Raw genomic sequence first — 24,249 nt, 5'->3', positions numbered from 1 at the left:
ATGCATAAATCATTCTCCAGAATAGATCTGGGTTATGCCTCCTCTGATTTTCTATCTCTGGTAAGAGATGTCCTGTACACCACTAGGGGGATCTCTGACCACTCAGCTCTCATATTGTCCTTGGGTTTGGGCCCTCGTCCGTTCTTTAAGGTCTGGTGAATGCATCCTGGCTTGCTGCGGGAGGAGGCGGTGGAGGCCTCATTGCTAGAAGCCCATAATTGCTTTTGGGAACATAATAGGTCTCACCCTGATAAATTAGTACAATGGGACGCATATTAAGGCCCATGTTAGGGGAGCCTTTATGACAGGGGTTGCAGGGCAGAGGAGGACTTACTTGGCTAGAGAGAGGGCATTGCAGGTTGAGACTGGGGCTTTGGAAGCGGAGGTAGTAAGAAATCCTTCCCCCGATAATTAAAGGGGTACTCCGCCCCTAGACATCTAACATGTCAGATCGCCGCGGTCCCGCTGCTGGGGAGCCCCGGGATCCCCGCTGTGGCACTGCACTATCATTACAGCACAGAGCGAGTTCGCTCTGCGCGTAATGACGGGCAATACAGGGGCCGGAGCACCGTTAAGTCACGGCTCCGTGCCTCGTGACGTCAGGGCCGCCCCTTTCAATACAAGTCTATGGGAGGGGGCGTGGTGGTCGTCACGCCCCCTGCCATAGACTTGCATTAAGGGGACGGGCCGTGATGTCGCGAGGGGCGGAGCCATGACGTCACGCTGCTCCGTCCCCTGTATCGTCCGTCATTACGCACAGAACGAACTCGCTCTGTGCTGTAATGATAGCGGGGTGCCGCAGCGGGGATCCCGGGGGTCCCCAGCAGCGGGACCACGGCGATCTGACATCTTATCCCCTATCCTTTGGATAGGGGATAAGATGTCTAGGGGGCGGAGTACCCCTTTGAAGTAAATGGTTGAATGTTCAAAGAGCTCTCTTAATATTTCAGAAGGAGAAGATTCAAAAGAAAATGGTGGATAGGGAGGCGGCATTATTTGAATTTGAGGATAAAAATGGTAGGCTGCTGGCGTATTTGGCTAGAGAAAGTAGGCCTGTGCTGCTGTACCCTGTATTAGGGGGGCTACTGGGATGCTAGACACAGGGATGTGGAAATTCTACCGCCCGATGCCCGGGACAAGTAGTTTTGGGCGCCGGGCAGGTGAATTGCTTATAGATTTAGCCCTGTATCGGGCTAGCAGGGACAGACAGGCTTCTCCCTTATTTTTCTTTACTGCCGGTGTGAGGCGCAGGAGCGGATGCAGTCTGCACCTCACACCGGGGCTCAGAGTGTATGGAGGGGGCAGCGGGGGCCCCAGCTGACCGCAGAGCCCGAGGTCGCACGTTCGCATTACATAATTTAGTCACGCCCCCTTATCTAATCCTCCCGGAGGATGGAGGACGCAAGAAGACAGGGGGAGAGAAAGGATGTCCACAGCTCGGTACACAGCTCCTCCCCCATCCCCCGCGCACAGCTCTATCCCTCCCCCTCCCCCTGCTCTTTCTTCTCAGGACCTAATCCACCACAGGGAGGCTGCATGTTTGCACGGGGAAAATACAGAGCGGGGGAGGGGAGAGAGGAGAGGACGTCCGGTGGGAGGGGAGATTTCCAAACCCATTTAACCTCACACTGTCCGGGACTACAGCTCTGATGTCCACTCATGGCAGCTCAGGTGAGGAGGCAGAGAATACAGGCGACAGGATGGGTGGTTGTATATGTAGGGTGTGAGTGTATGTGTGATGTGTGTACAATGTCTGTGTGATGTGTATGTAATGTATGATGTGTGTATAATGTGTGTGATGTGTATGTAATGTATGATGTGTGTGTGATGTCTGTCTATGTGTGATGTGTATGTAATGTATAATGTGTGTATGATGTCTATGTGTGATGTGTATGTAATGTATAATGTGTGTATAATATCTGTGTGTGTGTGATGTATATGTAATGTATAATGTGTGTATGATGTCTGTCTATGTGTGATGTGTATGTAATGTATGATGTGTGTATGATGTCTGTGTGATGTATGTATGTGATGTATGATGTGTGTATGATGTCTATGTGTGATGTGTGTATGTGATGTATGATGTGGGGTGGGCAGCGGTGTATGTATAGTGTGAGTGTATGTGTGATGTGTGTATGTAATATATGATGTGGGGGGGCAGTGGCGGGTGTATGTATGATGTGTGCATATGTATGGTGTATATGTATGGTGTGAGTGTATATGTGTATGATGTATCTGTGATGTGTGTATGTAATGTATGATATGTGGGGGGGGGGGGGCACTGCCGCCGCCAGTTGTGCCATCTAATTGTATTTATTTTTAGTGTTTTCTGGCCCCCCGCACTAAATTGCACCCCCAGAATACCACCCCCTTCATACTCACCCGACGACCAAGAGCCCCACTGATGCACGCAAACACGCCCGAACCAAAACTACCACTTCCAGCAAGTTGCACCATAACCTGAACTGTAGAACTATAAAGTGCAACATGATGGGAGTTGTAGTTTTGGTTCGGGTCAGCTGCAGAGCCATAGGCTGTATCAGAGCATGCTGGGTGTTGTAGTTACTAACTGCAATTCCCAGTATTCCCTGACACAGACTATGTCTCTGCAGTTGACACAAACCAAAACTACAACTCCCAGCATGTTACACAATAACCTTAATTGTCCTACTATACAGTGCAACATGCTGCAACACCCACATAACCATAGGCTGTATCAGGGCATGCTGGGAGTTGTAGTTATCTAGTAACTAAATGCAACTTCCAGCATTTTCTGACACAAAATGCACCACATAAACTGGAGAAGCAGACCCCCCCCCCCCCCCAGTAACACACAAGTCCCTATGAAGACTGAAAAATTGTTATTAAAATATTTTAAAAAGTGCGTATACATGTGAATAAGCCCCTTTCCTAATAAAAGTTTCCAATTTTCTATAAATAAAAATAATGTACAAAAATAAACATAAGTGGTATCGCTACATGTGGAAATGTCCAGGCTATTAAAATATAATGTTAAAGGGGTAGTCCAGTGGTGAAAAACTTATCCCCTATCCTAAGGATAGGGGATAAGTTTGAGATCGCGGGGGGTCCGACCGCTGGGGCCCCCTGCGATCTCTCTGTACGGGGCCCCGGCTCTCCGCCGAGATAGCGGGTGTCGACCCCCGCACGAGGCGGCGGCCGACACGCCCCCTCAATACATCTCTATGGCAGAGCCGGAGATTGCCGAAGGCAGCGCTTCGGCTCTGCCATAGAGTTGTATTGAGGGGGCGTGTCGGCCGCCGCCTCGTGCGGAGGTCGACACGCCCCCTTCCAGCGGGCTGTCGGGGCTCCGTACAGGAGATCGCGGGGGGCCCCAGGGGTCGGACCCCCCGCGATCTGCAACTTATCCCCTATCCTTAAGATAGGGGATAAGTTGTAAACCACTGAATCACCACTGGACTACTCCTTTAATTAAACCGTACGGTGAACGGTGTAAATGTAAAAAATAGTCCAGAATTGCTCATTTTTCGTCACTTCATATTAGAAATTTTTTATGGTGATAAAAAAGTTACCTCTAGACTTTTCTGGGCTTGTCTCGGGCATAAAAGGCTCTACAGCTCTCCCCCGCTAATAGCCTGGCGTGCTGCGATCACTGTGGCCGCTATTAAACCATTAGATCACCGCTATCTAAAGGATCTTATATCCATCCCTGGTGGTCTAGTGGGGGGGGGGGGGGGGGGAATAGTACTATTTTGGTTGAAATTATTTTATCTACCTGGTCAAGTGGATTTTCTTGAGGGACAAGTAGATTGTGGTCCACTTTAGTCCCTTGGACAAGTAGTTTTTTTTTTTAATTTCCACACCCCTGTAGACAGACACTGACCCTCTGTTATTAATAAGGTGTTTCGGGGACTTCTATAGTGCTTTCTATACCTCTCAATTACCGAATGTTCTGGCTGATTTAGTGTCTTTTTTGAAGAGTTTGCCTTTAACACCCTTAAAGGGGTGCTCCGCCCCTAGACATCTTATCCCCTATCCAGAGGGGATAAGATATCAGATCGCCAGGGGACCCCGCTGCGGCACCGCTCTATCATTACTCTGCACAGAGAGAGTTCGCTCTGCGTGTAATGACAGGCAATACAGGGGCCCGGAGCATAGTTATGTCACGGCTCCGCCCCTCGTGATGTCACGGCCCGCCCCCTCAATACAAGTCTATGGGAGGGTACGTGGCGGTCGTCACGTCCCCTGCCATAGACTTGCATTAAAGGGGTAGTCCAGTGGTGAAAAACGTATCCCCTATCCTCTCTGTACGGGGCCCCGGCTCTCCGCCGAGATAGCGGGTGTCGACCCCCGCACGAGGCGGCGGCCGACACGCCCCCTCAATACATCTCTATGGCAGAGCCGGAGATTGCCGAAGGCAGCGCTTCGGCTCTGCCATAGAGTTGTATTGAGGGGGCGTGTCGGCCGCCGCCTCATGCGGAGGTCGACACGCCCCCTCCCCGCGGGCTGTCGGGGCTCCGTACAGGAGATCGCAGGGGGCCCCAGCGGTCGGACCCCCCGCGATCTGCAACTTATCCCCTATCCTTAGGATAGGGGTTAAGTTGCTCACCACTGAATCACCACTGGACTACTCCTTTAAGGGGGCGGGCCGTGATGTCATGAGGGACGGAGCCATGATGTCACGCTGCTCCGTCCCCTCCCCTCTGTGCAGTAACTATAGCGCGGTGCAGCAGCGGCGAGGGACCGCAGCGATCTGAGATCTTATCCTCTATCCTTTTGATAGGGGATAAGATGTCTAGGGGCTGAGTACCCCTTTAAATATGTCTTGGGCTGCCACGTTGGATGCCCCCCTTTTCTGATGAGGAAATCTCGTGGGCTATTGCTTCTCTTCAACCAGGAAAGACCCTGAGACTGGATGGCATGATTGGTGACTGGTACAGGGCGAATGAGGAGCGGCTAATCCCTATTTTACAGTGTGGCCTTTTTAGTGTGGCCCTGGAGACTGGGAGACTCCCTGACTCCATGAGGGTGGCCCTCATTTTGGTTCTTTCCAAATCAGGAAAGGATCTGACTCTACCGGATTCCTATAGACATATTTCTATCCTCAACGTAGACATCAAACTCCAGGCTAAAGTAATGGCTAATCAGCTGCGTAGGGTTATAGCAGCTGTCATCCATCCTAACCAGACTGGTTTTATGCCAGGGAGAGCTACGGTCATTAATGTACAACATCTACACCTTAATACAGATGCGGCAGAAGGGGATGCCTCACGATCATATGTGGTTAGCTTGGACGTCTATAAAGCCTTTGATTCTGTGGAATGGCTGTATTTGTGGGTGTTTTGGGGGCCCTACGGTTTGGTGCCCCCGTCTCATTTTCGGTTTGCCCTGGCAGTTGAGCCTCTGGCTGCGGCTATCTGAGCGTCCACTAGTATTCATGGGGTCTGTAGAGGTTCCTTGGAAGAAAAAGTGTCCATGTATGCAGATGATACTTTGGTTTACTTAGCAGATGTCCATGATTCCCTAGTGGCCCTATTCACTCTCCTAAATGAGTTTAGTTCCTTTTCCGGTCTCAGGGTCAATTGGGCAAAGTCTTCCTTAACGCTGCTATCTGTGACGGCAGGTCATGTCCCATCTCTTCCTAATGGGTTGCAGGTGGTCACTCACTTTAAATATTTGGGAGTGGAGGTTTCTGCTTGTGTGAAGGATTATGTAAGGTTTAATTTGGATCCAGTGTTGTTGTGATAGCTAAACTACAGACCTGGTCCCCTCTACCCTGTCCCTGGCTGGCAAGATTAATATATTAAAAATGATTTATCTTCCTAAGTTTTTATATCTTTCATCTTTCTCTTGTGCTACCCCCTAAGAGATTCTTTACGAGGCTGGGTGGTGCTTTGAGGTCCTTCTATTGGCAGGACAAACCTCCGCGACTAGTTCAGGCGCTGCTCCAGGTGTCCAAACTGAGGGGTGGCTTAGCTGCTCCTAACATGCACAATTATCTTCTAGCTTTTCAAATGGTGTATGCTGCCTGGTGGATCGACCATTCCAAGAAATGTGTGACCGCTTCCATCTCCCTCGGAGTGCCCAGCTTAGGTACTTCCAGTTGAGACACGCGGTGGTGGAGAAGTTTGGCTCTCTTGACGTGACCCCGGCCTTTTCTGCAGTGGAGTGGCTTCTGGGTACCGTGACCTCACTAAACCTTCGTTGGCTTTTTTAAAGTGGGCACAGGATCTTCCTGATTTGACGGTTGATCAATGGAGGGAAGTTAATAAGACCTACTACCCCATGGCGGTTAGTGCTAGGGATCTGCTTATTCAGGTTTGGCTGATCCTTCATTTATATTACACTTCGGTAAGGTTGTCCCATATGGGTGTCTCTTCTCCAGATGTTTGTTTTCGGTGTCATGCGGATGTGGACACTCTTATACATGCTATGTGGATTTGCCCTTGTGCAGAACCCTTTTAGGAGGGAGGTGCTGCAGTTCTTGACAAACCACGTGGAAATCCCCTATGTGTTTTCCCCTGTTTGTCTGTTATTAACCCCTTAAGGACTCAGGGTTTTTCCATTTTCGTTTTTTCCTCCTTACCTTTTAAAAATCATAACCCTTTCAATTTTCCACCTAAAAATCCATATTATGGCTTATTTTTTGCGTCACCAATTCTACTTTACAGTGACATTAGTCATTTTACCCAAAAATTCACGGCGAAACGGAAAAAAAAAACATTGTTCGACAAAATCGAAGAAAAAAACGCCATTTTGTAACTTTTGGGGGCTTCAGTTTCTATTCAGTGCATATTTCGGTAAAAGTGATACCTTATTATTCTGTAGGTCCATACGGTTAAAATGATACCCTACTTATGTAGGTTTGATTTTGTCGTACTTCTGGAAAAAATCATAACTTCATGCAGGAAAATTTATACGTTTAAAAATGTCATTTCGTTTTTCTTTCCACGTACAGGGCGGTATGAGGACTCATTTTTTGCGCCGTGATCTGAAGTTTTTATCGGTACGGTTTTTGTTTTGATCAGACTTTTTGATCACTTTTTATTAATTTTTTAATGGTATAAAAAGTGACCAAAATACACTTTTTTGGACTTTGGAATTTTTTTTACGTGTACGCCATTGACCGCGCGGTTTAATTAACGATATATTTTTATAGTTCAGACATTTACGCACGCAGCGATACCACATGTTTATTTTTATTTACACTGTTATTTTTTTATGGGAAAAGGGGGGTGATTCAAACTTTTATTAGGGAAGGGGTTAAATGACCTTTATTAACATTTTTTTTTTACTTTTATTTTGCAGTGTTATAGGTCCCATAGGGACCTATAACACTGCACACACTGATCTCTTACACAGATCACTGGTGTGTATTAACACGCCTGTGATTAGTGTTATCGGCGCTTGACTGCTCCTGCCTGGATCTCAGGCACGGAGCAGTCATACGTTGATCGGACACCGAGGAGACAGGTAAGGGCCCTCCCGGTGTCCTGTAAGCTGTTCGGGACGCCGCGATTTCACCGCGGCGGTCCTGAACAGCCCGACTGACTAGCCGGGATACTTTCATTTTTACTTTAGAAGTGGCGGTCAGCTTTGACCGCCGCTTCTAAAGGGTTAATACCGCACGTTGCCGCGATCGGCGATGTGTGGTATTAGCCGCAAGTCCCGGCCGTTGATGAGCGACGGGACCGACGCGATGTGATGCTTCATATCGTGGGAGCCGGCGTAGGATGTAAATATAAACGTCCTGCGTCGTTAAGGGGTTAATGACTTAGAATCGGTCTCCCATAGGTGCATACTTATTAGGTTTCTATTGTTCTGTGCATGGAAAGTTCCGATTATGGCCTGGAAGGATACTTCCCCTCCTCCAATTGCACTGTGGTTCAACTCAGTTAACAAATATGTACCGTTGTACATCACGTTGTACACTAGTCATAAATGCCCCAAGAAATTTGACAAAGTCTGGATGCCCTGGCAGATGATAGGAGAGTCGGTTGTCCCCCTGGAACTAGTCGGTTCTCCTAGGTAGGAGGGTTGTCTTTATCCTGGTCATGGAAGTTGGGGATACTCCGGGAATCTGTGTGAGGGTGTGTGCTGTCTGAGTCTCTGTTTAGTGTCTTGTTGTCAGCTGGGGGTAGACCTCCTCGACTGTTTTCTTCAAGGGTGCCGTACTGCTTTACATTTGCATATAATTTTTTTTTTTTTTTTTGGGGGGGGGGGGTCTATCTTTGGCTCTATGTTATTTTATTTCTGTACTGTGTTGCATAAAACAAAAGTTATAAATACTTTCAAACAAATAAATTTGTATTGGGAATATATATTATATACACACATATACACATTGCTCAAAAAATAAAGGGAACACTTAAACAACACAATATAACTCCAAGTCAATCACACTTCTGTGAAATCACTGTCCACTCAGGAAGTAACACTGATTGACAATCAATCTCACATGCTGTTGTGCAAATGGAACAGACAACAGGTGGAAATTATAGGCAATTGGTTTTGCAGGTGGTGATCACAGACCACTTCTCAGTTCCAATGCTTCCTGGCTGATGTTTTGGTCACTTTTGAATGCTGGCAGTGCTTTCACTATAGTGGTAGCATGAGATGGAGTCTACAACCCATACAAGTGGCTCAGGTAGTGCAGCTCATCCAGGATGGCACATCAATGCTAGCTGAGGCAAGAAGGTTTGCTGTGTGTGTTAGCGTGGTGTCCAGAGCATGGAGGCGCTACCAGGAGACAGACCAGTACATCTGGAGACGTGGAGGAGGCCAACAACCCAGGATGGCTACCTCCGCCTTTGTGCAAGGAGGAGCACTGCCAGAGCCCTGCAAAATGACCTCCAGCAGGCCACAAATGTGCATGTGTCCACTCAAACCGTCAGAAACAGACTCCATGAGGGGGGTATGAGGGCTCGACATTCACAGGTGGGGGTTGTGCAGGAGGTTTGGCATTTGCAAGAGAACATCAAGATTGGCAAATTGGCCACTGGCACCCTCTGCTCTTCACAGATGAAAGCAGGTTCACACTGAGCACATGTGAGTCTGGAGATGCAGTTGAGAACGTTCTGCTGCCTGCAACATCCTCCAGCATGACCAGTTTGGAGGTGGGTCATTAATGGTGTGGGGTGGCATTTCTTTGGGGTGCCGCACAGCCCTCCATGTGCTTGCCAGAGGTAGCCTGACTGCCATTAGGTACCGAGATGAGATCCTCAGACCTCTTGTGAGATCCTCAGACCCCATATGCTGGTGCATTCCTCCTAATGCAAGACAATGCTAGACCTCATGTGGCTGGAGTGTGTCAGCAGTTCATGCTATGGACTGGCCCACCAGTTCCCCAGACCTGAATCCGATTGAGCACATCTGGGACATCATGTCTCGCTCCAACCACAGACTGTCCAGGAGTTGGAAGATGCTTCAGTCCAGGTCTGGAAGGACATCCCTCAGGAGACCATCTGCCACCTCATCAGGAGCATGCCCAGGGGTTGTAGGGAGGTCATAAAGACACAGGGAGGCCACACACACTACTGAGCCTTATTTTGACTTAAGTTAAGTTTTAAAGGACATTATATCAAAGTTGGATCAGCCTGTAGTGTGGTTTTCCACTTTGATTTTGAGTGTGACTCTATATCCAGACCTCCATGGGTTGATAAATTTGATTGTACAATTAGTACATTCATTCAGAGATAGGATGTGCTATCTTAGGGTTCCCTTAATTTTTTTTGAGCAGTGTATATATATATATTTTCTTCCCTTACACTTTAGTGCCCCCCCCCCCCCCTAGTGGCCTATTATGAGTCATCAGTCATTTGCTTATATCCCCTTAACCTCTTAAGGACCAGGGATTTTTCCATTTTTTTCCTCCTTACCTTTAAAAAATCATAACTCTTTCAATTTTGCACTTAGAAATCCATATGATGACTTATTTTTTGCGCCACCAATTCTACTTTGCAGTGACAGTCATTTTACCAAAAAATCTACGACTAAATGGAAAAAAAATTATTGTGCGACAAAATTGAAGAAAAAACACAATTTTGTAACGTTTGGGGGCTTCTGTTTCTACGCAGTACATTTTTCGGTAAAAATGACACCTTATCTTTATTCTGTAGGTACATACGATAAAAATGATACCTTACTTATTAAGGTTTGATTTTTTCGTACTTCTGGAAAAAATCATAACTACATGCAGGAAAATGTATACGTTTAAAATGGTCATGTTCTGACCCCTATAACTTTATTTTTTCGTGTACGGGGTGGTATGAGGACTCATTTTTTGCGCCGTGATCTGAAGTTTTTATCGGTACCATTTTATGTATTGATCTGATTTTCTGATTGCTTTTTATTCCTTTTTTTCATGATACTTAAAAGTGACCAAAAATACGCTATTTTGAACTTTGGAATTTTTGGGCGCATACGCCATTGACCGTGTGGTTTGATTAACTATATATTTTTATAATTTGGACATTTCCGCACGCGGGGATACCACATGTTTCTTTTTATTTACACTTTTTTTTTTATTAAATGGGAAAAGGGAAGGGGTTAAATGACCTTTATCAACTTTTTTTTCCCCCACTTTTTTTTTTGCAATGTTATAGGTGGCTATAACACTGCACACTGATCAATGGTGTCTCATAGGAGATCATTGGTCGATGATCGATGATCCTGCCGCTTGACTGCTCATGCCTGGATCTCAGGCACTGAGCAGTCATTCGGCGATCGGACACCAGGAGGCAGGTAAGGGGACCCTCCTCTTGTCCTACAGCTGTTTGGGACGCCGCTGTGAAATTTCACTGCGGCGGTCACAAACAGACCCCTGAGCTATTCGTCATTAGTTTACTTTCACATTAGACGCGGCGATCAACTTTGAACGTTGCATCTAGAGGGTTAATAATGCGCGGCACCGCGATCAGTGCCGCGCGCTATTAGCCACGGGTCCCAGCCTCTACCCGGGCCACACCCCGTGTTATAGAAAGGGAAAGGACCCAGGACGTACGGGTATGCCCTTGGTCCTTAACAGGTTACCTGCCTCCTCACCATAAGATTACTTAACGGGAAACACCTGTCGGCTTTGATAGATCATACAATGACTCAATTTCATCTGACCTCGCGACCTTGGGAAATTTGGGAGGAGGGAAAAATCGACTCTTACTTTTTCTTAAACACCACTTGACCATGTGGGTGAAGCTCTTTTACTACTTCTTTCCTAACCCTACAGTATTCTCTTTTTCTTTATGTTTCTTAAGTTTTACTCCAACCGGGATATTATTTTTTCAAACACAGACAGTATTGGCACTTTGCTATCCCTACTCATTGTTATAAGAATGTGCTTGTCTGCAAGCCTTGGACATGTTTTACCCTATGGATATCTTTGACTGAATAGCTGTCTTTGGAGCGACTATCTCTCCAACGTATTGTACTCTGATATACTTTACAATTCATGCTCTATTTAACGTAAATTTTCCGTCAAGTTGTAATGCTATCTGGAGATGAAACATTTTTCACATCATCATACTGCTGTGTACTGACACTGATATTGTCATTTCTTTGTTTTCTTTGTATTTTATACACTTTGTATTTGTTGTCAAAAGATTAAAATTTCTTTAAAATAAACATTAAAAAAAAAAAAATTACTTAAAGGGGTACTCCAGGGAAGATAAGAAAAATAAAAATGCCCCAAAGCCACCACAATACCGGATCTGTGTCCCCTGTAGTTTTTCATGTGGTTTTGGCAGCTCCTTTGGCCCCTGTTTCTCCTAAATACTTTTTCCTTGTTTGCAGCATAGACTACAACTCCCAGAAGTCAGTGCAGCTCTATGTAATGGCTGCCAGCCAACTGCTTCCACAATCTGTGTGCATGCTTACACTGCAACTCACACACTGTACATGTCTTTTCTTTCAGACTATCCTTCCCCCAGCAATAAATCTTGCTGTCCTCTGAATGGCAGCAGTCAGTGATTAGATCTTCAGCATAAAAACAGCAACTATGTGCTCAGTTGTTACTAAGAATCTTCACCCTTTTCCCTCACAGCTCACACACAGGAGGGGAGTTATGGCTGTACAGCCAGAGCTCTAGACCAAACAGAAATCAGACAGAAATCAGGTGGTTGTGTCCTGAAGGGTGTTGGCTAGGTCTCAGTGAGGAGTTTACACCAAGACAAGGCGGATTTGAGAATTAGGTTTTTCTCTCATTTCCTGCCTGTAAGTGGCAGCTGAAAGAGGGAAACTGCTGTATATAGCTAATGAACGATATTAAGACAAATACATAGGATGGTGATAGGGAAAGGATGGGCTATGGGTTTGGTTCCCCGAAGTATCCCTTTAACCCCTTAAGGACTCAGCCCATTTTAGCCTTAAGGACTCAGACAATTTAATTTTTACGTTTTCATTTTTTCCTCCTCGCCTTCTAAAAATCATAACTCTTATATTTTCATCCACAGACTAGAATGAGGGCTTGTTTTTTGCGCGACCAGTTGTCCTTTGTAATGACATCACTCATTATATCATAAAATGTATGGCGCAACCAAAAAACACTATTTTTGTGGGGAAATTAAAACGAAAAACGCAATTTTGCTAATTTTGGAAGGTTTTGTTTTCACGCCGTACAATTTCTGGTAAAAATGACATGTGTTCTTTATTCTGAGGGTCAATACGATTAAAATGATACCCATTATTATATACTTTTATATTATTGTTGCGCTTAAAAAAAATCACAAACTTTTTAACCAAATTAGTATGTTTATAATCCCTTTATTTTGATGACCTATAACTTTTTTATTTTTCCGTATAAGCGGCGGTATGGGGGCTCATTTTTTGCGCCATGATCTGTACTTTTTTTTGATACCACATTTGCATATAAAAAACTTTTAATACATTTTTTATAATTTTTTTTTAATAAAATGTATTAAAAAAGTAGGAATTTTGGACTTTTTAAATTTTTTTTCGTTCACGCCGTTCACCGTACGGGATCATTAACATTTTATTTTAATAGTTCGGACATTTACGCACGCGGCGATACCAAATATGTCTATAAAAAATGTTTTTTACGCTTTTTGGGGGTAAAATAGGAAAAAACGGACGTTTTACTTTTTTATTGGGGATGGGGATTTTTCACTTTTTTTTTACTTTTACATTTTTTTACTTTTTTTTTTTACACTTGAATAGTCCCCATAGGGGACTATTCATAGCAATACCATGATTGCTAATACTGATCTGTTCTATGTATAGGACATAGAACAGATCAGTATTATAGGTCATCTCCTGCTCTGGTCTGCTCGATCACAGACCAGAGCAGGAGACGCCGGGAGCCGCACGGAGGAAGGAGAGGGGACCTCCGTGCGGCGTTATGAATGATCGGATCCCCGCAGCAGCGCGGCGGGCGATCCGATCGTTCATTTTAATCGCGAACTGCCGCAGATGCCGGGATCTGTATTGATCCCGGCACCTGAGGGGTTAATGGCGGACGCCCGCGAGATCGCGGGCGTCGGCCATTGCCGGCGGGTCCCTGGCTGCGATCAGCAGCCGGGATCAGCCGCGCATGACACGGGCATCGCTCCGATGCCCGCGGTTATGCTTAGGACGTAAATGTACGTCCTGGTGCGTTAAGTACCACCTCACCAGGACGTACATTTACGTCCTGCGTCCTTAAGGGGTTAAACCGCACAGTCGATAGCGTACACATAGAAAATACAAATAGTCCAAAATTGCTAATTTTTGGTCGCTTCATATACCATAAAAAAAATTTAAATCTATAGAGCGCTATCAAAATTCCCATCAAAATTAAAATGGTTCCGATAAAAACAACAGATCATCGCAGAAAAATGAGCCCTCATATAGCCCCGCATGCGGAAGAATTTTCAAAAGTTATAGGGGTCAGAAAATTACAATTTTAAACAAACAAATTTTGGTGCATGTAGATATAGACATAGATTATATATATTTATTTATTACATTTTTTTATTAACATTTTTTTTTTAAGAGTGAAATAAAATAAAACATACATAAATTGGGCATCTTGATAACCGTATGGACCAACAGAATAAAGATAAGGCATTATTTTTACCGATAAGTGTATTGCGTAGAAACGGAAGCCCGTAAAAATAATTTTTTGTTTTTTTATTTCACCCAACACATTTCGGTATAAAATAAGTTATGTCATTATAAAGTACAATTTATGATGCAAAAAACAAGTCTTCACATGGGTCAGTGGGGGACATGTATCAAAGATTTTACCCCTGTTTTGTGTGTATTTTTTTTGCGCAAGCCCTTTTTTTTGCGCACGTTTTGGTAGAGCATGTCGTCCAGATGTGGCTGAATCAGGGTACCTTGGAGTGACATCTATAGTACACATGGATTTATTACCTGCGTTCTTTTCCTTTGCACCAAAAATTTTGACGCAAGTGCGTCTTTCCCCCCGCAAATATAAGCCAACTTTAACTGCACGTAGCAATCCTTTCTATTTCTGAAGGGAAGTTCTACTAAGGAACCACCAGAATGTTATAACTTTCCTATCTCAATTCCTCATTTGGTTTGCTTTATATTTTTACTCCTTGGTTATTCCAAAGCACTTTTAAAATAATTTGCATATAGAATATTTGTTTCCAGTTCAGTTATTCATTAGATCACTTGTATATTGGTATTGTTATTTTATGATCCAACAATTTAATACATATACATAGGAAATGTTTGATAACTTATCATTGCACAAGCTCCGTCACATTAAAATAGCTTTGTAATCCACTTAACACTGTAGATCATTCTCCTTTTATTTTTACAATTTACTGCTTTCCGTTATACTTTTCCCCAGCGCCCGGTAAGATGGTGGCTATCACTGATATCCAGCCATCTTACCATGTGACCACGGGGGGTTTCATCCCACCCCCCAGCGATCGCTGCTATCAGCTAGTCAAATCTGACTAGCTGATAGCAGCGCGGTGTGTGAGTCCGGATCACGGGCATCTTCATTGGCAGCAGTGAGATCGCCGTAAAGCGATCTCACTGCTGCCTCTGGGAGTTTCAAAACTGCAACTCCCAGCATGCCCAGACAGCCTTTGGCTTTCTGGGCATGCTGGGAGTTGTAGTTTTGCAACATCTGGAGGGCCACAGTTTGGAGACCACTGTATAATGGTCTCCAATCTGTGGTCATCCAGATGTTCCAAAATTACAAATCTCAGCATGCCCACTCTGTCGAGGCATGCTGGGAGTTGTAGTTCTGTAACATCTGGAAGACCACAGATTGGAGACCATTATACAGTGGTCTACAAACTGTGGACCTCCAGCTGTTGCAAAACTACAACTCCCAGCATGCCCAGACTGCCCAAGCATGCTGGGAGTTGTAGTTCGTCAACATCTGACCCTTCAGATATTGCCGAAATACAACTTCCAGCATGTCTGGCCATGCTGGGAATTATAGTTTTGCAACAGCTGGAGGCACACTAGTTGGGAAACATTGTTCGTTTCCTAACTCTTTTTCCCAACCCGTGTGCCTCCAAACTATAACGCCCAGCATGCACTGACAGACCATGCATGCTGGGAATTGAAGTTGAGCAACAGCTGGAGGCACACTGGTTTGGAAACACTAAGTTAAGTACAAAAATTTCCAAGTGTTTTGCAACCAGTGTGCCTTCAGCTGTTGCATAACTACAACCCTCAGCATGCACGGACTGCCAAAGGGCATGCTGGGAGTTGTAGCAGTATGCCTCCAGCTGTTGCATGTCCTTCTGCTGTCACTGCATGCTGAGATTTGAAGTTTTTGCAACAGCTGAAGGCACACTGGTTGCGAAACACTGAGTCTGTTTCCGTGTTTCGCAACCAGTGTGCCTCCAGCTGTTGCAAAACTACAACTCCCAGCATGCACAGGGTGGACAGGGTACACTCACATGGGCAGAGGTTTACAGGGAGTGCTGCAAGATTGAGATGCAGCAAACTCGCTGTCAACCCCCGCCCGTGTGACTGTACCCTAAAAACACTATACTACACTACACTTAAATAAAATAAGTAAAAAACACTATATATACACATACCGCTACACAGCCCCCCTCCCCTCCCCAATAAATATGAACAACGTCTGGTACGGCACTGTTTCCAAAATGGAGCCTCCAGCTGTTGCAAAACAACAACTCCCAGTATTGCCGGACAGCCATTGACTGTCCAGGCATGTTGGGAGATTTGCAACAGCTGGAGGCACCCTGTTTGGGAAACACTGGCATAGAATACCCCTATGTCCACCCCTATGCAAAACCCTAATTTAGGCCTCAAATGCGCATGGCGGTTTCTCACTTTGGAGCCCTGTCGTATTTCAAGGCAACATTTTAGGGTCCCATATGGGGTATCGCCGTACTCGGGAGAAATTGCCTTACAGATTTTGGGGGGCTTTTTCTTCTTTTACCCATTATGAAAAGGTACAGTTGGAATCTACACCAGTATGTTAGTGTATAAAAAATAAAATTATTTACACTGACATGCAGGTGTTGCCGCATACTTTACATTTTCACAAGAGGTAAATGGGAAAAAAAGATCCCCATTTTTTGGGACACAATTTAGCCAGAGAATGGAGATACCACATGTGGGCGCAAAGTGCTCTGCAGGTAGAGTGCACCATGTACATTTGAGGTGATTTGCACAGGGGTGTCACAGATGTTAAATGAAGAATAAGGACATTGGTATAATTGATGTGTTATAATTGGGTGCAAAAAGTGTTATTATTGTGAGATTAAAACTCTACATAATGAAGAAAAAAAATTCTAAAACTAATAACGAGGACACATTTACTGTTTAGGTGCAGATACGCTGCAGACAAAGCTCCTACTAAATAGAGCTGCGGTGTAAGTTTATGCTCTGAGGAGAATTCTAAATTTAAACGCAATTCAAGAAAGTAGCTGCACAAGAATGATAAATTTAACGCAGCTGCGCCAAATTTAGACAACAGGCAGAGGGGGTAAAAAACTTCTATTATACACTGGAAATGATACATGTCCCCCAGTAAGTGCAAACTTGAAAGGGTTATGAATTTTAGAAGGAGAGGAGGAAAAAACAAAAGTGCAAAAACAAAAATGAGCTTGGTCCTTAGGCTAAGTTTCCACTTTTTTTTTTCTGGCAGTTTTTGGAATACTGCCGCTGCAGTTTTTGAGCCAAAGCCAGAAGTGTATTCAAAAGGAATAGGACATATAAAGGAAGGACTTACACTTCTCCTCCCTTGTGTGGATCCACTTCTGACTTTGGCTCAAAAACTGCAGTGGCAGTTTTTAAAAAAAATGGCCAGAGGAAAAAAAACAAATTGTTCTATATCTCCTTAAGGCTAAGTTTCCAATGTAATGCTATTGAATTACACTGATCTATGTGATGGTGCTCTTTAAATGCCACAGTCACTATTTATTGCAGCATTTAAACTGTTATATAACAAACATCTTCATGACTGCCTATGTTTGTCAATGGCAGATGTTAGCACTGAGTATCTGACAGTTATGGCGCTTACCCGCTTCCTGAGCCAGCACCATACTTCCCCTCCCATAAAGTATGTGAACGTAGTTGGTTGGGAAATGGTTAATTTAAATAAGCAGGGAGAGACCTGTCAATCAAGCATGGGATAGAAGCAGGTAAAGTAACACACAAGTGTAGGATCAGGCTGCACAGAGGGATTTCTAAGGCTATGTTCACATGCCAGAATTTCTGCATGGAATTCTGCATGAACTTATAGCCAATACACTTCAATCGGAATTTGCTGACACAGCAGAATTTCCGCTGCAGGAATTCCATTGAAGTGAATGGGCAATTAATTTAATTAATTAATAAATTCTGCGGTGTGACCGAATTATTGTGATACTTCTTTAACCCCTTAATGACTCAGCCCATTTGGGCCTTAAAGACTTCCGTTTTCATTTTTCCTCCTCGCCTTCAAAAAATCATAACTCTTATATTTTCATCCACAGACTAGTATAAGGGCTTGTTTTTTGCACATCCAGTTGTCCGTTGTAATGCCATTGCTCACTTTACCACAAAATGTAAGGCGCAACTAAAAAAAATACTATTTGTGTGGGGAAATTAAAAAGAAAACCGCAATTTTGCAAATTTTGAATGGTTTCGTTTTCACGCCGTACAATTTATGGTAAAAATGACATGTGTTTTCTATTCTTTTGGTCAATACGATTAAAATGATACACATGATAACATACTTTTCGATTACTGTTGTGCTTAAAAAAAATTGCAAACTGTTTAACCCTATTTTGAAGACCTATAACTTTTTCATTTTCCCATATAAGCGGCGGTATGAGGGCTCATTTTTTGTGCCGTGATCTGTACTTTTCATTGATACCCTATTTGCTTACATAAAACTTTTAATCTTTTTTTTTTTTTTTATAAAAATTTTTTTTAATAAAATGTTATAAAAAATTATTAATTTGGACTTTTTTTTTTACGTTCACGCCGTTCGGTATCATTAACATTTTATTCTAATAGTTGGTGATATTTACACGCACAGAGATACCAAAATATGTATATAAAATGTTTTTTGTTTTTTTTTCCCACTTTTAGAGGATGAAATAGGGAAAATTGGACAATTTACGTTTTTATTGGGGGAGGGGGGGGTTTCACTTTTTTTTTTTTTTTTTTTTACACTTTAATAGTCCCCATAGGGGACTATTTATAGCAATCAATAGATCGCAGGCCAGAGCAGAAGACCCGTGGAAGGAAGCGGAGGCAGGTGAGGGGGACCTCCAGCTGCCATGCAGGATGATCGTATCGCCACGGCAGCGCTGGGGGCAATCCAATCATCCATTCAAAGTACCGTGATGCTGCAGCTGCCGTGATCTGTATTGATCACGGCATCTGAGGGGTTAATGGCGGGTCCCTGGCTGCTATCAGTAAGTGCGTAAATGTACGTCCTGATGCGTTAAGTACCAGCTCACCAGGATGTACATTTACGTCCTGCATCGTTAAGGGGTTAAATATGGCAACTTTGCATTGAAAAGTAGTCTTCTGTGGAGGGTGATCACCTCAAAGAAAATAAAGTATGGTTGACGGTCACAGGAAATCTAGTCTGGATAAGGAAGTGGTATTTTTTAAAGTGGTAGTCTTAGAGAGGTTTCACTGTAGTTCTGCATGGGAGCAGTAGACACAAAGTAGTAAGATTTTGGCTAAGTTTCCACTTGTTTTTTTCTGGCAGTTTGGCTCAAAAACTGCAGTGGCAGTTTTCCAAAAAGTCAGAAGTGGATCCATAAGGGTGGGGAAGTGTAAGTCCTTCCTATGTCCTATTCCTTTTGAATACACTTCTGGTTTTGGCACAAAAACTGCAGTGGCAGATTTCCAAAAACTGCCAGACAAAAAACCAAGTGGAAACTTAGCTTTTAGAAGAGGTTGTGTTTATTGCTTATCAACAGGATAAGGCCCTATTTACACCACATTTTGAGCCTTCTGTCAAAAGTGTGCTACAGTAGGCTGAGCTGCATGTATAGGCAGGCTCACAGTGGGTAGGGCTGGGCGGTATATCGGTTCATACCGAATTCCAGTGTGTTTTCGTTCTATGATATGAATTTTTCATATATCGCAATACCGGTGTATACAAAACGTTGGGAAAGCAGAGCGGCGGAATGTCGCGCCGCGGGACATTGTGAGGGGCCTGGTTTTGCAGTTGCACCAAACAAGCACCATGGGGGGGATTTATCAAAACCTGTGCTGAGGAAAAGTTGACCAGTTGCCCATAGCAACCAATCAGATCGCTTCTTTCATTTTTCACAGGCCTTTTCAGAAATGAAAGTAGAGATCTGATTGGTTGCTATGGGCAACTGGTCAACTTTTCCTCAGCACAGGTTTTGATAAATCACCCCCCATGCGAGTAAGAGCACACTGAATGAACAAACTGGACAACCCCAGTGAAAGTAGTGTAAGGCTGGGTTCACACTACGTTTTCTCCCATACGGGAGCGCATACGGCAGGGGGGAGCTAAAAGCTTGCGCTCCCGTATGTCACCGTATGCGCTCCCGTATGTCATTCATTTCAATGAGCCGACCGGAGTGAAACGTTCGGTCCGGTCGGCTCATTTTTGCGCCGTATGCGCTTTTACAACCGGACCTAAAACTGTGGTCAACCACGGTTTTAGGTCCGGTTGTAAAAGCGCATACGGCGCAAAAATGAGCCGACCGGACCGAACGTTTCACTCCGGTCGGCTCATTGAAATGAATGACATACGGGAGCGCAAGCTTTTAGCTCCCCCCTGCCGTATGCGCTCCCGTATGGGACAAAACGTAGTGTGAACCCAGCCTAACTGAAGTTTCAGAACGGGCAGAAAATGAATCAGAAGAACTGGCACCAAAATGAGGAGCAGTGTCTGTTGTATTAAACCAGTATTAATACGAGTGTGAACATCAATGTTTTTCTACAATATTCAGTATTCATGACAGTAAAATAGGTCATTGTAAGGCAATTTACTGCAGTAATTACTGTCTAAATTATTAGAAAATGAGGTAAACCCCCAATCGTGCATGAAAAAAAAACAAATACTGTTAAATATTGTGAAACCGCCATAAATTTAGAAAAATACTGTGATATACATTTTTGGTCATACTGCCCAGCACTAACAGTGGGATACATTGCGTGTTACCAGAAGGAAGCTGGGAAAATGTTCCTGTATCTCCAATTTCCCTAGGTACACTGCATAGGCTAATATGGTATTGCTTTTTTTTTTTCCCTGCCGTTACTGTGTACTACCTTTCAACATGCCTTTTTACAGTCATGGCCATAAAGTTGGCACCCCTGAAATTTTTCTAGACAATTAAGTATTTCTCACAGAAAAGGATTGCGGTGAATTTTTAAGGCCCTTAGCCCCGCATCGGGCATGCAGGGCCGGACCTGGAAGCCCCAGCTCAGAGGGGTGTATGGAGCAGGCTCCAGACTTGTGCCTGCTTCATACTCTGCAGCCCCCACAGCTGTTTTCAGTAGCTGGGGGCTGCCGCTAATAGCCAGCATGTGGCGATCACCCCTTTAGATCACCGCTGTCAGCGGCGTCTAAAGGGACACGTGAATGCTCCCTAGTGGGCTAGATCAAGACCCCCCCACTGGATCCACTATAGAGGTAGCAGAAGGACTAACACCTCTGCTTCCATGGTGTCCCGGTTTTGTCATTGATAGAGCCTAGTCCAGTCAGGCTCTATCAATGGATCGCAGAGCACACAGATCAATGGAGTTCAATAGAACTCTATTGATCTGTATGAGGAATCAAATTATTCCTCCTAAAAGTCCCCTATGGGACTAATAAAATGTAAAAAAAAAAGTTGTATTAAAATTTTAAAAGACACATTAACCCATTTCATATTTTTAGTTCAAATCACCCCCTTTTCGTATACAAAAAATTTAAACATAATAAAAATCAACCTATTTTGTTTCGCTGCATGCATAATGGTACGAACTATTAAAATATAACATTATGTATATTATGTAAATGTAAAAAAATACCAAACCAGAGAAATTAAATTTTTTTTATAATATCCCAGAAAAAAAAAAAAAAAAAGAAGTTAAAAGCGATTAAAAAGTCAGATCAATACCAAAATGGTACCGATACAAAAAAAATAGATTATGGCGCCAAAAATTTGCCCTTGTACAGCCTCGTATGCGAAAGAGAAAAAAAAGAAAGCTACAGGGGTCAGAAAATGGCAATTAAAAAAGAATTTGAAAAAGTTCTGAATTATATTTTTTTTTTTAGATGGAAACTATACAAATCTGGTATTGCTGTAGTCAGGCGGCCTAAAGTACCAAAACAACATGTTAGCTCAACCACAAGGTAAATGGCGTGGAAAAGAAAACCACCAAATTTGCAAAATTATCTTTTACTATTTCTTTTTCACTTCACCAATATATATTTTTTTTGTTTCGGAGAATATTATGGAAAAATAAAAAAAAAGTAGCATTATAGTAGTATAATGACTTTTATAGGGAGAGGAGGAGAAAAATGAAAAAAAAAACAGAGCCTAAAAGCGAAAATTGGCCCGGACAAGTGGATCGTCATGAGGAACAAGTGTTTTTTTTTTTATCCGTTTTAGACCCGTGGACAAGTAATTTTTTTTTAAAAATAAAGTTTCCAAACCCCTGAACTTTACATGCAAGGAAAGGAATTTTCTTGTTTCTCTATATCAGCGTTTCCCAACCAGGGTGACTCCAGCTGTTGCAAAACTACAACTCCCAGCATGCCCGGACAGCCTTTGGCTGTCCGGGCATGCTGAGAGTTGTAGTTTTGCAACAGCTGGAGGCACCCTGGTTGGGAAACACTGCTCTATATGATGTACGCTATATCTCCAACCATGGTCAACCACGGTTTAAAAACCGTACTGCAACCACATATATTTTATTATTAATTTTTATTTTTATTTTTTTTTTAATAAAATTTCCACACCCCTGAACTTTACATGCAAGGAAAGGAATCTCCTTGTTTCTCTATCAGTGTTTCCCAACCAGGGTGACTCCAGCTGTTGCAAAACTACAACTCCCAGCATTTCCGGACATGCTGAGAGTTGTAGTTTTGCAACAACTGGAGGCACCCTGGTTGGGAAACACTGCTCTATATGATGTACGCTGTATCTCCAACCATGGTCAACCACGGTTTAAGAACCGTACTGCAACCAGATACATTTTATTTATTTTTTTTAATAAAATTTCCACACCCCCTGAACTTTACATGCAAGGAAAGGAATTTCCTTGTTTCTCTATCAGTGTTTCCCAACCAGGGTGACTCCAGCTGTTGCAAAACTACAACTCCCAGCATGCCCGGACAGCCTTTGGCTGTCCGGGCATGCTGAGAGTTGTAGTTTTGCAACAGCTGGAGGCACCCTGGTTGGGAAACACTTCTCTATATCATGTACGCTATATCCCCCTTGGCAGAAAGCTGCTGTATCCAGATGCCACAGGGGGGTTGGATGTTCCCCTCTACTGCATAGTACTTATATACACACACAAGGGGTCTAGAAACTTGCAGTTGACTAACTTTTTGTTTGACTTCTATTCAGGTCTATGGAGGAAGTCGATTAAAACTAATGAAGCTTTCCTTTTTAAATATTGACACTATTGTATCCATACTAGGAAAGCATTAGGTTACAGTGCCTCCTGAGAATAATCCAGTGAGTGCACATGGGCACAACAGAAGGTGGTGGTTGTACAGCTGCACGGTAAACATGATGGCATGTGCCTGGCAGTGTATAGAGCACACAGCAGCATGGATACAATGTGGACTGACTAAGGTCACATAGTATATACACAACAGCAGCAGCAGCACTATAAGGAGCGCAGGCCCCACACATCAGGCCCACAACACGCATGTGCACATGGCATACATGACACTGAAAACAAGCCATGTCGTCATGTGTCTTCCACCATGTACACACAGGCCAGGCCGTGACAACCCGCCCCCTGCCCGCACCGCACACACACACCGTACGCTGACATACGTGAGCACACCGCCTTATGAACACACACGCCCCAGGGCAACCATCTGAGGAGGCCTACGTTCTGCCAGGCGACGGTGCCCACACACCCAACTTCAGTCACAAGTCACCCGCACAGTGAGTCCCGCCAGATAAGCAGCTATGCAGGTGTCCCTAATGTCTAGCGGGCCACTTACCGAGGTGGGGGCGGTCACGGGTGACGAGCTGCTCATGTCTACGGCCTCATACCCAGCGCGCTACTAATCGCAGGCAATGCGCGTCCTCGAGCTCCTGCGCTGTGTCACGTGACCAGCAGGACTGTACCGCGCGCCCGGGAGAGCTCGCAGGAATGTTACGTAACACCGGGTGTCCGCTACACGGCGCGGCCGGTACACCGGGCTACCACAGGAGCAGCTGGACGGCAGCACACTGTCATTACTTGGTTCTTGCACTCACATCAAGCCCCCCATTTCTGGGCTATATTGGATTTCGGCACCCCCCTCCCCATTCTGACTTAAGAACTTTAGTATCCTAGTCATTCTGACATTGTTTCTTCAGGACACATTGGGCCAAGTTTACATTCCACCAAATTGGGGCAAATTGAGATTCACTTAATATGCTGTGTGTGCGCCAAAACGAACAAAAAAGTGTGCCACATCCGACAAGGGGGGCGTGGCATTTCTGGCAAAGGGCATCACAATTGTGGCATATTACCTTTTAGGCTAGTGTGGTGGCCCAGTACAGGAGTTGCACCCCTGTACTATTGCTGCCCTGTCAGGTGGACTCTTTCAGTGACCCCTGGGCCTCCCTTTCTTCTTTGTTCTATAAACAGTACTAAATGTTATTTAATGTAATGTGTATA

General features: G+C 44.2%; 1 protein-coding gene across 1 annotated transcript in view; it reads right to left on the bottom strand.

Moving 5' to 3' along the window:
* PHF3 (PHD finger protein 3) overlaps window positions 1-24,040 on the bottom strand; it is a 147,246-nt gene extending 123,206 nt beyond the window's left edge. The window contains exon 1 of the mRNA XM_056565808.1: window positions 23,585-24,040. The gene's annotated coding sequence lies outside the window, so the exon portion shown is untranslated. The remainder of the gene's footprint in view (window positions 1-23,584) is intronic.
* Window positions 24,041-24,249: the final 209 nt, after the last annotated feature.

This window comes from Hyla sarda, chromosome 3, assembly GCF_029499605.1.
Source record: "Hyla sarda isolate aHylSar1 chromosome 3, aHylSar1.hap1, whole genome shotgun sequence".
NCBI classification, from domain to species: Eukaryota; Metazoa; Chordata; class Amphibia; order Anura; family Hylidae; genus Hyla; species Hyla sarda.
This window is presented reverse-complemented; position numbering and strand designations above follow the sequence as displayed.